This window comes from Ambystoma mexicanum, chromosome 3q (assembly GCF_040938575.1).
Source record: "Ambystoma mexicanum isolate Mex_15411 chromosome 3q, UKY_AmexF1_1, whole genome shotgun sequence".
Lineage (NCBI taxonomy): Eukaryota > Metazoa > Chordata > Amphibia > Caudata > Ambystomatidae > Ambystoma > Ambystoma mexicanum.
The window spans coordinates 68,217,436-68,232,286 of NC_090926.1; the positions used below are offsets into that span (position 1 = coordinate 68,217,436).

Below are 14,851 nucleotides of genomic sequence, written 5' to 3' on the forward strand. Positions count from 1 at the left end.
AGCCAATTTTCTCCTCAAATTGTGCCGCTTCCCCACTGGTACCAGCCCCCACAGGCACACTCTTGGACTACATTCAAAACTGGAATTCAGTAGTTCATTAATCTTGGAGATCACTGCCTGCCAATAGTGTTCCATCACCTAGCATCCCCACAACATGTGCCAGATCCCTACCGGACCCGATGTCCATAATTCATATAGGGCTGCAGGTTAGAGAAACCTAAATCTAAGATGGGAGCAAGCGTCGACCATCAAATGAAAATAAAGCAGTCATAGTGGTGTTTTTACACACATTCTGGCAAAAATAATACAAAATATACAAAAAAAATAAAAATTAAAGAAGGCTCCAACCAAAACCGAACCCCCGAGCACAGCCAAACTGAAATTCAAATCCATGATGTCCCCAGAACACGAAGTTGACTCAATATTAATAAATTACAAAATGTCATAATTGAATAGATGCTTGCTCTGTTGTCTCTCTGACTTTTGCCTGCCTCTCAGCCATCCAATTGAAGCCTGTTAAATTTTAATAAATGATAATTTGTTTCTACAGTTCTGCGAGGCATAAAACCCCCTTTGTACTTTTTGGTGTAGTTGCTTCCCCTATGCCCACGATAAAGGGGATACCCATTTTTTTTGTCAGTCAAAGGAGGCCAATGACATGTTCTCATTGGAATCTTTGATCTGGTTCATCACATGGTGAATGCAGAATAAGTTCATCGTGGTGCTACGTCCCTCTATAGATTCGCACTAGTCCAGATGCACCAAAAGCAAAGCCACCCCAGATAGTCTAGTAGCAAAGACCTTGCCCAGAAACTTTGCATCAATGTTCAATAGTGAAATTGGGCGGTAGGATGCACAGTCTAGTGGGTCCTTACGTTCCTTCAGCAAGACCGTTATTATTGCTTTCCCCATGAAGTCAGGGAGGGATCCCTTCCCAAAGCCTTCATCATAGACTTTCTTAAGTCGGGGGAACCAGGGGATCTTCGTATTTATAATAAAATTCTGCCGGGAAGCCATCACTCCCTGGGGATCTACCATTACTCATGGACCGCAACGCCTCACTTATCTCAGATTCCTCAATGGGTTCCTCCAGTCTAGCCCTAAGATCCCCTGCCAAGACCGGCAGTTGCGCCAGGTCCAATAGTTCCTCTGCATCTTCACTCGAGTACATGCCTTCACTCGTATATAGGGATTGGTAAAAACTTCGAAAGGTCTTGTTAATCCCCTCTTGGGTGGTGACTAGTTCCCCAGATTCCCACCTGACCTGAGTTATGGTGTGCCGGGTTGTTCCAGACGGATCAACCAGGCCAGTAGACACCCTGCCTTATCCCCTTCCCAGTGAATCCGTACATCCCGCTTGTTCCCATTAAATTTGGATAGTGAGTCCTGTGTCTCCTCATGAGAACCCAAGGCCTCCATCAGTTCTGCCCTTGTTTCTCTCCCCCAGCCATATCTTTCTCTAACGTGGATATCACCCCTTCCAATTTTAGTACTTTATCCTGCAATACTCTCCTCACTCCTGTTGTCTTAGATATACAGATCCCCCTAATAATGGCCTTAAAAGCCTCCCACAGGGTCCACAGTCTTTCCACCGATCCTTCGTTTACCCAAAAAAACGGCACTATTTCTTTCCACAGCATCTCCCCAAATGCCAAATCCTCTAGAGCCGTGACCAAAAGACGCCCCAAATTCACTGGTGATCTCTGCCGCGTTCCTTCCAATTGCGTTACTAAGGGCGAGTAATCTGAGAGAACCCTCCCCAAATATGCAGTTTTTCCAAACATGTGAAAGTGTTCTGCCCCCACAAAAATGTAATCCAGGCATGAATAGGACCTGTGCACCCCAGAGAAATAAGATTAGCCTTCCTCCTGCGATTCCCACCACAATTCCACCAAGACTAGGTCTCCAACAATCTTCCGTAGAGATGATGCCGCCTGCTGCTTCATTAGGCCTGACTTTCCCGTATCATCTAAGCCTGGATCTAGCAGGCAATTAAAATCTCCTCCCCAAATAAATAGTCCTTCCCGGTATCCCCCCCGCCAACTCCATCACCGATGGAAAGTACTCTCTGTTGTCTACGTTGGGAGCATAAGAATTTATCACACTGAGATTCCTGCCTTCCATTGTACTGAGGAGAATCACCGTCCTCCCAACCTCATCAGTCAGTACCTTGATTACCAGAATAGGGACCCGCGCCGCTACCCAGATCAGAACACTCCTGGCTTACTTTGAGTAAGTTGTTACCACTACTGTCCCTCCCCACCACCTCTTGAGCAGTTCCAGGTCCTTCCTTAGCATGTGAGTTTCTTGCAACAGGGCCAGTGGCACCCCATGTCGCTTCAGGAATCCTCCTACTAGCTGACCTTTCAATTTATTACCCATCCCTTGGACATTCCAGGTCCCAATTTTCAAACCATCACCTCTCATGGTAGACGTAGCAATTAACTTTCCTCCACGTGTCCCTCCCTCCTTCGTGCATCCACTGTTCTTGATGAACCATCTTGGTCCGCTTTGTCAACCAGACCACTGACTTCAACCAACAGGGCCAACCTGCCCTAACCGTATATTCAACCAACTCCCCCAAATTAACTTCCCCAACTGGTTCCACAACTCTTCGCCCACCCCTTCTGTCTCCACCCCTTACCTTGTCTCCCTCCACCTTCCCCTTATCCCCTCCCTTATCCAACTGCCCCTACAACAACCTCCCTGCAACCTTCCCTTTTCCCCCTTCCCCCCTACCTCCCTTCCCTCCCCCTCTTCTTTAGATTCTTTCGCCACCTCATCCACCTCACCTTAACCGCCTTTCCCGTGAGTGAGTAACCATAGGAACGGGAGCTTATCCCATCAAGCCTCCCTCTCTGCCCGCTCGACTCCAAAACCTCAACCTTATCTCCCTCCTACTCCTCCTCCCGACCGAGTGCCCAGACCCTACCGTAGGTTACATATCTACCTACAGGCCCATCCAACCACCTAGCACCCCCGTCCGCAGGATCTTCTCTTTCCTCTCCTCCCGCTGACCCGGGCGCCTCCCTGTAGCTTCCAGCCAAGCCCACACCTCCTGCGACGATGTACAAAACCATGATTTGCCCTCATCAATGACCTTCAGTTTGGCCGGATAGAACATCATGTACTTAATGTTTTGATTCTCAAAGCCGCCGTCGTATCCAATCAAAGGTCCTACGTTGTCTCTGCACCTCAAGGGAGAAGTCCGGGAATATGCGTTTCCTCGAGCTGCCCACCTCATATTAATTGGACTTCTGGGATTCCCGCAGGATAGCATCTCTGTTCCTAAAATTAAGTATCTCTGCAACTATTACTCGTGGAGGTCTCCCCGGGGAAGGGACTGTGCCTGGAACCCTGTGCGCTCGCTCCACTGTGAACAACTTTGAGAGCCCCTTTCTTTGTAACTTCTCCATCATCAGCCTCTCCACAAAGAGTTCTACACTGGGCCCCTCCTCCCCTTCCTCTCTGGAATAGCCACCAGGTGTATATTGCATAGAGAGTGTCCTTCTGTGTTCTCCGCTCTCACCTTGAGTATCTGAGTCGCTTCCACAAGCTCCTCCACCTGGTTTTTAAGCCGATTTAGGTCGTCCTCCACTGTGCTCACTGCACGGACCAAGGACACATCAACCCCCACCTCTTTAACGCTTCCCTCCAACAAGGTCCTAGTTGCCTGGATGGCCATCCAAGGTGACCCCCAGGCTTCTCTTTGTTTGCCCCCTCCACCTACGGAAGCACCTCCTCTGGCCGCTGCTGCTTATGTTTAGATTCTGCATACTTTTCCATCTTATGCTGACCCTTCACCATGTTTGCCTCAGTATTGGCCTCTGTCGCTGTGCAGGCCACCAGTGGGAGTCAATTCACCTCCACACCCACCTCTAGGCTCCCTCTCGAGGCGCTCCGCCACACCTGCCGTCCTGATGCCTTCTTTAGCAGGCTCCCTTCACCTGTATTTCCAAGCCTCCAGACCTTCCTATGCTCGATTCGCCCCCAGGCCTGATGTTTATCCACTGCTTTCTCCTCACGGCTTCCAGGGGGGTATCAGTCCGTTTTGACTAGGCTAACACCCTCACTGTGCATACAATGTATCCCCTGGAGATTGCACTGTATTTCAGACGCCTCTCCTGTCTACCTCCAGCCCGCTGCTGTTCCCCCGGCCGTCGGACCCAAGTCCTGTGCCAACACAGCAGAACCGCCCTCACTCGGGCACTTCCCACTGCACACGTCCGCACAGCTTAATGCAGATGTCTGGTGCCTCCCTTGCTGAAGCCTACTGGGGTTGGTTCCACAGTCCGTTCCCGTACTCCTGGCATCTCCCCCATAGTCTGTCACAGTGAGTAGCCTCTCAGTTGCTATGCCCACTCCACCTTATTTGTATCTTTATCCACGCACCAGCGGCTCCCCCTGATGACTCCTTCTTGTTGTCCTGGGCAGCAACTCTCTCCAGTTCGCCTTCTCAGCGCTGAGTTTGACCCTTCTCACATCTGGTGGCTGCTCTGCTGTTGTTTCTGGGCTCTTCCTAAGGGTTCCTCGCTGGGGTACCCCGTCACCTCTTCCCACAGGGTAGCCTGCACCTAATATGGCTCCATCATTTGCTGATCTTCCGACTCACTCGGAGCTGGGCTACAAGCATCAAAGCTTTTCAGAGCTCCTTTTCCCAGTTCTCCACAATGCAGAAGGCTGTTCCCTGCTGTCAGCCTGCCCTGCGGGTAGTCGATGTGCCGGCGTGTCATTCGTTTGTTGATGCCACCGAAGGGGGTTGTTTCCCCTGATTGCCACTATTCCGAATAACTGGTTGCCCTCCTGCTGAGGTGAAGCACTGGCTGGGGTCCCACGCTCGTTGTGTAGTGCGCCCACATTGCAGGCTCCTTGCCACTGCTCTTTGAGTCACGGCGATGCCTGTCCGGGCTCGTCTCCGCCTCCACTATCGTCACTTAGCTTCAAGAGGCGCGCCCGAGTGCTCTGTTTCACCAGTCGCTCACGGCCGGCCACAGCAGTCTCAGTTGCCAACGGTCGCCATCTTGCGGTGCAGGTCTCGGCCCCTTTTGGCAGCAATTTCTCTGGGGAAACACGGTCCCCGTCACTTCACCAAGATCCTGGTGGCTTCCTCACACCTTCCCCTACCCGGATCTGGGCACTGATCCGATCGATTTCACCTTAGCTCGGATTGAAATCAGGATTTTCGCAGGGGCAGCGGCAGGAGCCTCATGGAAGCGGCTTTACATCAGTCGCCCGTGGCCATGTCCCGCACAGTGCTTGATTGATGCCAGCTAGAAAGAGTAAATACGTAGTTTGTTTCTAAGTGCAAATATATATTGCTGCAGAACATATCAGAGGGGCATGTTTAGTAGATACTATCTAGATGGAATTTTGTATGAAGAGGTTTCTCTATGCGCAGTAAAGTGTGGTTGTTATGATCTTGAATTGTTTGTATATGAGTGATCACTATGGGGACCTAGGTGCACCAATAAGCCAAGGAATCCGAGGTTATTTATTCATCAGCTTTTTGAAATGTGTTGTAGAAATACACATTTTCTCTCTCCCACACCTGAAAGTTCAAACTATTTATTTGTATTTTGTATACAAAATAGATGATGCTTTGCAAAGAAGCTCAAATCTATGGCTGGAGCAGTTCAATTGCAGAGTGCTTCACAAACCTATACAAAGTCATGACTAGGAAGTAGCTGGAAAGTGCAACTGTAGAGAGCACAAGACACACTTTTAAATACATCTGTAGTATTTACAGTATTTACAGATGTATGCAAATAAACAATCCAGTGATGAAGGATCATGGGAGGGGGTGAAGGCACTCTAAGATGCTGGGAGAGAAGGTGGTGCTTAAGGGCTATCTTCATGCCAGCCACTGGTAGAGGAATGTCCTTCATTTCAGATGGTCTGTGTTCCAGCGATGGGGACCCAGAGGGATGACAGAGTGAAAGCACGAGGTAGCACACTGTGGACAGGGATGGTTAAGTTGAGGGGAGCCTGTTAGCATTATAGGAATGAGTATTGGAAAATAGACATCCAGGTAGCAGTGGATTTAAACTTGGGAAGAAGGACTATGGATAGAACAGGGATCAACTTTGCACCCCACTTGAAGACAGAGCATGGATGTGGGTGAGGAACAAGGTATAGAAAGAATGGGTAGCATAGTCCAGTACCTTGTTGAGAGAAGGAGATGGGGGTCCCATATGTTCAGGAGGTTAGGATTGGCAGATGTAGCAGTGCAGGAGTTGAAGTTTTAGGTTCCCGTCAGAAAACCCAAATATTACATGCTCTGGGTAAGGAGGTCAGGCGTTAAGCATATAGGAGAGGTGAAATATATTGTTACGTTGGAGGCTAGGAGAAAGATCAGTTCAGTTTAAGAGGAGTTGCTCATCAACCAGCACAGAGACATCCAGTGATGGATAGCAGATAGACAGTGAGTGATGCAAGAGTGTAGCTCTAATGTGAAGATAATCCAGAGAAGGGGATGAGTTGTGAGGCGGTTTAGTTTAGTTTATTTGTAGAGCGCATCAAGCCCTTAGGCATCTGGGCGCTGTGCTTACAAGTTACAAGAAAATAAAACATTATACTACATAAGGACAGTTACATATATACATTGAGAATTGAAGGGCATTATATAACATATGTACAAAGCATGTGATATATATACTACAAGTGGAAGCAAGGCTATGTGCAGGCGAAGCGCAGGTAGACATGAGAACACAAAGAAACAAGACAAAATAGTTATGTAATATAACTTTTGTGGTTAGAGTGACTGATTCGGACTGAGCAGGCGGGCTAAGTTATGCCATAGGGCTAAGATCTTGCTCCTGTAGCCATACCATGACAATTTTCCTAAATAAAAGGTAGGAAGGTTCGTTTCTTAGAGATATAGGGAGGGCATTCCAATTTTTTGCTGCAAGGACCGGGAAGCTGACACCCCCTGCTCTTTGTTGCTTGAACCGTGGGATCTTGACACTGTGAGACTGGGCAATTCTGGTTGGTTGGGTTGAGGTGTAGCAAGTGATGCTGTTGGACAAGTATTTGGGTGCCTGGTTGGATAAGCACTTGTCTGTGAGGGACAGGGTTTTGAGCACAATTCTTTGCTTGATGTTTAGCCAATTTAAAGAGTGTATGGTTTCAGAGATGTGTTGTTTCCTTGGGATATTCAAGGCTGGCCTGATGGCGTTATTTTGCATAATTTACATCTTGTTGAGGTTCCGTTGTGTGGTGCCTAAATAGAGTGAATTACAATACTCCAGTTTGGAGAGGACTAGGGCTCTTGCTATTGTGATAGTTAGGCGTAGTCAAGAATGGTCTGCAAGCAATGATAAGTTTGCACGTGTAAGCAACGGAGGAGGCCATGGCGTTAGTCTGTTTTGTTAAGGATAAGGTGGAGTCAGTGCATATGCCTAAGGTTTTTACAACCTTAGAGACTTTGATTGTATTACCGTCAATATTAAAGGATGTGAATAGGTTATCCAGTTTGTTCAGGTTAGCAGGTGATCCTAGGAGGAGCAGCTCTGTCTTCTCATCATTAAGACAGAGCCCATGCTTAGCCATCCGTGCTTGTATGATGAGGTAAATGTCATTGGGCCTCATTACAAGTTTGGCGGTAGCCTTGCCAGTAAAACCTGCAGGCTGCCGCCGAACTTGTGAATTTTACCGGCGCCCGGGAATGGGCAATTACCAGGTCATTACGGCCCTGCGGGACCCGGGATTTGCCCATTCCTGGCTGTTGGCAAAAAATGCTCCCTATTCCCAATGGGAATGGGGAGGCCAGATGGACCGGCACCATTCAAAATGGTGCCGGCGCATCCGACATGCTCTGTTCGCGGGTGCCGGAACTCTTAGTTTGCCAGTCCAGTAACTACAGTACCACCAAGCTTACCGGTACTGTAGTTGGCAAACTTGTAATGAGGCCTATTGAGGGTTTTACTGCCTGTAGTATAGTTACCAGTGATAGGAATTAGTATTTGGGTATCATCTGCGTAATTAGTGTAGGTGACACCCAAATAGTCAAGATCATCAAATAGTGGCTTGGTAAATACATTATAGAGGGTGGGAGACAAACAGGACCCTTGGGTAACCCCGCAGGTGACCGTTGTTGGTTTTGCGGAGGTTGAAGGCGCAAAGACCCTCATGGATCTGTTGTTAAGGAATTACTGGATCCAGGCGTTTTCTTTCTCTGAGAAATGCACAGCGGAAGTGAGATGTTTGCAGAACATTTTGTGGTTCACTAAATCAAATGCCGCTGATAGGTCGAGTAGGAGAAGCAAGGCCAGTTTACCTTTATCTTTTAAGGATTTCGATTTGTGTCTTGAGGTCAATCAGCGCTATTTCAGTCCCATGTCTGGGTCTCAATCCTAACTGTCTGAGACCCAGCAGGTTATTAGATTCGAGGTATTGCTGGATCTGCAGTTAGGCTGCTCGGTCCAAAGCTTTAAGTAAAAAGGGACCGCAGTGATGGGTCTATAGTTTTGACAGATTATTTGGGTTTTAGGAGGGGTTTTGTTAGAAGCGGAAGTACCCAAGCGTCTTTTAGATAGTTGGGTACTGTGCTAGATTTAGATGAAGCATTAAAAAAGGAGGTGATGAATGGGGCAAGTTCTTTCACTGCCTCCTTAGTACTAGGAGCAGGACAGATATCTCCCTGACAGTTTGAAGGTTTTAGTTTCATAATGATAGTTTCAACCTCTTTAATAGAGAGGGGGTGAAGTTAAATTGATTATGTGTAATGCTGGTAGGAGCACGTGGGTTTGGATTTGGATCAGTATTAGTGATATGACATTTTTTGGTTTCTATTTTATTTTGAAGCATGGTAATTTTATCTTGCAGTGCGTTCTGGATGTTAGTGCATCACAGCCTATCTTTAGTGCACGTATCAGGTGGTGGGACAGGCGATTCTAATTCTTTCAGGATGTTAAACAGTTCCTTAGTACTGGACTTGGCTTTGGTTATGCGGTCGGTATAATTGTCTTTTTTAGCTTGGACGATGGCTTCTTTATAGTTAAGGGAGGCTTTTGAGAAGTTGTCTTTATTGGCTAAAGACGGGGTGCTTTTCCACATGGCCTCTGAATTTCTTTTTAATTTCTGTTAGGATTTGAGGTGCAGGGTATACGAGGTGAGCACAAGGTTTGGATTTACAAAGTTTAAGAGGTGCTAGTGTGTTAATGGCCTGAAGGATGGTATGATTGTAGAGGTCGACAAGGGGCGTAGGATCTGAGAGAGTCGTGGTGGAGTTAATGATTGGCTGTAGTAACGGTCGTATTTTCTCTAAAGTTAAGTTGCGTTTGTTTCTAGTCATCATGGCTGGTGCCTGTTTTTGCTGGTTAGGTGAGCACATTTCTTGTATGCTGAACAAGATTAAAGGGATAGTTCACTCTAAAATATTATTGGCTAAAAAGATGGCCCTTAATCAAAAATATATATATAAAAAATATTTTTAAACAAAGTCCCTATGTAAAGTTTTGAGCAAATGAGGCTCAAACTCAAAATGTTCAAGCACTAGGAGGCATCCATTTTGTGACATGGATGAGCCTCCTGTGTTTCTGTTAAACTCTTCCCTTGCGGCACTAATGAAGAAAAAGCCAGCCAGCTGTAATAAACAAAAGCTACTGGCTGAAAAGTAAAGTGAAGAAAACTGCGGAATTTATAAATGCAACCGCGTTGTATTTATGACTGCAGCAGCTTTCACTTTGTCTCCTGGGCTCTCCCGAACCGGGGGAGCCCAGGAGACTCAAAGCTGAAGCCACCGCAATCATAAATACAACGTTGTTGTATTTATGATTTCCGTGGTTTTCTAACCATGGCAATCATAAATACAACAAAGTTGTATTTATAATTGCTGCCCCTTTGCTTGTAGGCAAGTTGAGGCAATTATGAATACTTCGCCGGCATCCGGCAGAGTTTTCATAATTGCTGCAAATGTATTTTCTAGTTTCCCCACGGGAAACTAGAAAAGAAAGTGGCAGCAATTATGAAAAATCTACCGGCAGTCGGCAAAGTATTTATAATTGCTCTGCCTTTCATTTTACGTTTTCTTTGATTCCCTGGGCTTGGGGAGCACCGAAAACGTTAAATGAAAGTGAAGGCAGCCTCCTCCATGTTCAGCTCTGCTCTGACTGCAGTAAGCAAAAGCTCCCAGTAGGGGGCTTTTGCTGCTTGTTTAGTGCTGCCAGGGCAAAGCTTAACATGAACAGACGAGGCTGCTTGAAATGACAAAATGGATGCTCCCATGTAAACACTTTGAGCCTTGTTTGCTCAAAGGTTTAGATACGAAATTTCTTTAAAAAGATGTTTAATATATGTTTTTCATTATTTCCCATCTTTTGGGACAATACCATTTTAGAGTGAACTATTCCTTTAAGTGGTGGTCTGACCAAGCACAGGGAGCATTGAATTGGATATTTATATTGCAATTGAGGTCAGCTAACCAATCTAAGGTTCTGCCTTTGTTGCGTGTTGGTTCGGTAATACAGTGTGTGAATCCTAGTTCAGTTATAGTATCTTTAAGGGCGCATGCTTTGATGTCTTTGGGGTCTTGAAAGCCCAAGTTAAAGTCACCAAGGATGATGACTTGATTTGGTTTTGATGTTAGTACTCTGCGGTGTACTGTGTGAAGAGGAAGGGACCACTGACAGACCTTTGCAGGACTCCTACCAGGATGTTGGTGGTGGAGGAGTTCCAAGTGTTGCTAGAAATTGAAAAGTGGTGATCCGCCAGAAGGGTTGCCACCCAGGAGAGAATATTTCTATATAGCGCCCTGTAACAACTTGTGCACGCCATGTCTTCCCTAAAAATCATAAGTGAATTAATTTATTTTATTTGTTGATTGCGCCCAGACCCAGAGATATCACGGCGCTAGGGTGGTTACATTACAGTAAAATGCATTGTGACTTTAGGGTTACAGTGTTGTTATAGTCAGGAGAAAAATTGTGACATATACAGAGACAATGAGATTGCATCCAGCATTCAGTCACAGTGTGGGCTAGTTGTAGTTCCCGACATTATAGCAGTGAGCAGTGGTGCTATTGATGTGGACAAGAAGCAGCTAGCATTTGTTGTAAGCAGTGCAGGTTGAAGGTGGTGAAGCATATTTGTTAATGAGCGGTTTTTACTTTTTTATTTTCTGAAGAACAAGTAGCAGGGTTCGTCTTGGGTGCAGGGGGGAGTGTATTCCAGAGGTTGAGGGTGATGAAGGCAAAGCTGGCGCCTCTGGCTCAGTTTTTGGCAGGAGGCGGGGTTGGGTTTCCTTGTAATGTGATGGGTGAGGCAAGGGGGCATTGTTGTGGAGTGATGGTGAATATTTTGAATTCGATCCGCACCTTGATGGGTAACCAGTGTGCATCTCATCTTACTAGCGAGATATGGTCAGCCCCAGACTGCTCTCTGGGCATTATTTTGGATAAAATGGAGTTTATTTATGTTTCTGGCAGAGGTTCCTGCAAGGATGGTATTGCAATAATCTAATTTGCTGCCAATAATGGCTCTGGCGAGTGTCAGGCAGTTGTTGGGGGTGAGGAATTTCCTGGAGAGGTTTATAAGTTTGGTGGAGTAGGCTGCAGATTAGGCGACAGCCTTGACATGTTTGTGCATGTTAAGCTGAGAGTCGAGACTCCCAGCGTTTTGACGTGTGTTGAGACAGAGGTGTTGTTACCATCAGTACAGAAGAAGGAGAATACAGGGTGAAGGTATTTAAGACGGTGTGGGGACCCTACAATGAGGAGCTCCGTTTTGTCATCATTTAGGCAAATATGGTGATTGGCCATCCTAGCCTAAATGATGCTGTAGATCTGGTTGATGTTGGCAGAATCCAGGTCATGGTTGCCGGTGAGTGTCATTGGCAAAGTTTGCATATGGGATATTAAGTCTGTCTAGGTAGTCGAAGAGAGTTTTGGTGTACATGTTGTGCATGTTGTACAATGTAGGTGAGCTCCAGGAGCCTTGTGGGAACTCGTAGGGAACAGGGATGGGATCAGCTGTTTCGGCCCCAGCAAAGACTCTGGAAGATCTTTCACTCAAGAAAGATTTGATCCAGAAAGCCACTTTGGTGGGGAGGTTGAACGTGGCGGTGAGATGGTGGCATAGGATGTAATGATCGACGAAATCGAAGGCTGCTGAAAGGTCTACTAGGAGAAGGATGGCGAGGTCCCCTGTGTCGAGAATTTGATCAAGCTGAATATTAAGGTCCAAGAGGGCCGATTCAGTGCTATGTCTGGGCCTGAAGTCGGATTGGCGAATGCCAAGTAGATTATGGGCTTCCAGATAGGTTTAGAGATAGGTTTATTTACTTAAGTGTTCAATCACTCTTTGAGTTTATCAATGTTGTGGATTATTCAAAAATATAGCCATTTCTTGTTCAAAGTAACAAGCAGCTGTTTGCACTGAACATCTTAATATCAGATTTATACATAGGTTTGGCACATATGTACAATGCATTTGATTGAATTGCAATGCTGATGAAGGGAACAAAAAAACTGCAACATGAAGCTCTCCTTTTCCATTTGGCCTGAAAGTTGGCAAGGCCACAGTGGCCAAAATAATCCTGTCATGTGAGCTTTCAGCATATTTGCAATTTTTGTCCTGTTGAGCTTTTGCCCATCAAGGTTTTTTCTGTGCCTGGGTGTTGCTGGGGACTCATGTGTGCTGCTGTTTAAAGTTATTGCATGAAAGGTATCACGTGGAAAGCCAGTATACCTAGAGTCTGCTGAGCAATTCGAATATCTCCAGAAATTGAACACTACTTGCAATGGGTATCTCAGTATGGCCTTTCAGGGCCACGGTTGCAGTCTCTAATCTAATATCATTATCACTATGTGAAATAATCACTGATATGAGCGCACAAATGGAAGACCAGTGAGTATTCTAAACTTTTTTTTTTAAACAAAGACTGTCCTGATGAAAGTGGGTGCAATAACCTGTACCACTGAAACCGGTAGACGAAACAGACTGGAGTAAATGTAAAGTCTGATCTTTGATCACTGGGGACGAAGAATTTTGACTAGTCCACCTCCGATCTGATTAGGTGTCTTCATGAAATTTAAATGTGTGATCCATAAGCACACACAGACTACTGACTATTAAAAATAGGGTTTGCCAAAAGCAGTTTGGTGTAGCTTTACCAGCGCCATTTTATGTATCATTGTACGTATAAATTGGGAAACAAAAAGTCTTCATCATTGGGTGAATGAAGTGAGTTACTATTACGAAGAGTGTGACTAGACTTTCATCAAATAACCAATTAAAAGTGCTTGTCCTACTCTTCTTCTGTCCACTTTCAGATAGGCGGCACACCAGTGCAGCCTAAGGAGATTGTGTGTCAGGTAGGGACAGTTAGACCATCTCTCTGTACTGCTCTTGACTTTCTTGTCCATCACCTTGGACTTACGTAGTCTAGTCACACCCATCTAACTTCATTTCGAATGTAGAGTATGTTGCACTAGATAAAGATCAGGTGTGTTAGCCCTTTTTTTGTGTTACAGTATCTATGCCTGGGCTTCCCTGCCCAAAACCCTAACAGGCCCACACCCTCAATAATTTGTCCTGTCCTGACAAGCAAACACAAATTAGCTGAATACTTTTAGTGTTGATCCAATCAGGTTTTGCCTGACCCTGACATGGCAGTGTAATGCACACCTTCATTGATTGGTATCTTCCTTGAATGGATGACTGCAGAATGTTGAAAGTTTGATATGCTTTAGGCATTTTGAGTGGATGAGTCTTTCTTCCGCGGCAGTTGGAGTTGCAAGAGAGAAGATGCTGCTAGTTGAAGTCTTCAAGAGTGTGCGTTCTTACACAACCTGTAACTGGAACTAATAAGGATTAAAAAGACCTATCCCTTTTGTAATGTCCTGCCTACGGACTACTTATTTGCCATGGAATTAATTTGCAGTAATGACGGTGAGGTGGTGTCTATGACCCTGATGTGAGGGGCAGCTTGAGAAGACAGCTGCCACCCGCTAAAACAATAACCACTGTAAAAGTACAATGTTAATAACAAGTGTTTAATATAGGAGAACTGACCTGATCTGTGCTGTCATTGCCATTGGAGTGCAGTAGCTTTTTGATTTTGTTTTTTAGGGAGTTGAAGAGATTCCTTACTTTCCTGTTGCCATAGACCTTGATTGAAGATTGAGAGTGTGTTGTGTCTGCAGAGCTGAAGCAGAGATATGCTTTTCTGAAGCATCTTGGATCACCAGTAAATTTGTTTGAAGTGCCAGTGATGCTTTTCTATTGCCTGTGTCAGGATTATTAGTGCACGCTGAAGACATGCTGCAGCATCTTCTTGAGGGACCGCCTGTACAATTGGTGGACATGCTCAAGCAGTCCTGTACGATGGACTGAGGTACCATCCCGTGCCATCGGAGAAGACCGTGTGCCAGGATCAGTGGTCCAAAGTAGAGCAGCAAAGTGTCTGAAGAATGCAGCATTACATTTGTGAGCCCCAAGCCCGCATTGAGGCGTAAGATTCTGAGGTTTTTGAGTTGAGGCGTGCATAAGGACATGGCATGCTGTGGGATCTCTGTTTATCCCTAGGAACTGTGGGACTATGGTAGGGAAAGGAAACGCTGCCTGTGGGCTGGAACACATGAGTGCATTCCAGCATCTACTCAGCGGGGAGGAAGAGTGATGGAGGGCTGCAGGCTAGAGAGCAGAAATAAGGAGTGTGCCCACCAGCCATCAGTGATCCCTGCCACACTTTTGATTTCTTCTAATGTTTGCAGGAGGAGTACCAGCCAAATTGGATTTTGAAGAAGAGTGTTGTGTCTTGGTCTGCTGTGTGCAAGCTAGTATAAGATGAAGTTCCAAAATTGAAGTGGTGTTAAATTAGGAACATGCCTGCATCTGTGATAGCCACAGTTTC

At 45.9% G+C, this 14,851-nt stretch overlaps 1 protein-coding gene across 2 annotated transcripts in view; it reads left to right on the top strand.

Annotated features, from left to right (window-relative positions):
• The window catches only part of LOC138582141 (zinc finger protein 567-like), a 428,111-nt gene that overhangs the window by 359,140 nt on the left and 54,120 nt on the right, over positions 1-14,851 (top strand). The gene's annotated exons all lie outside the window — the stretch shown is intronic.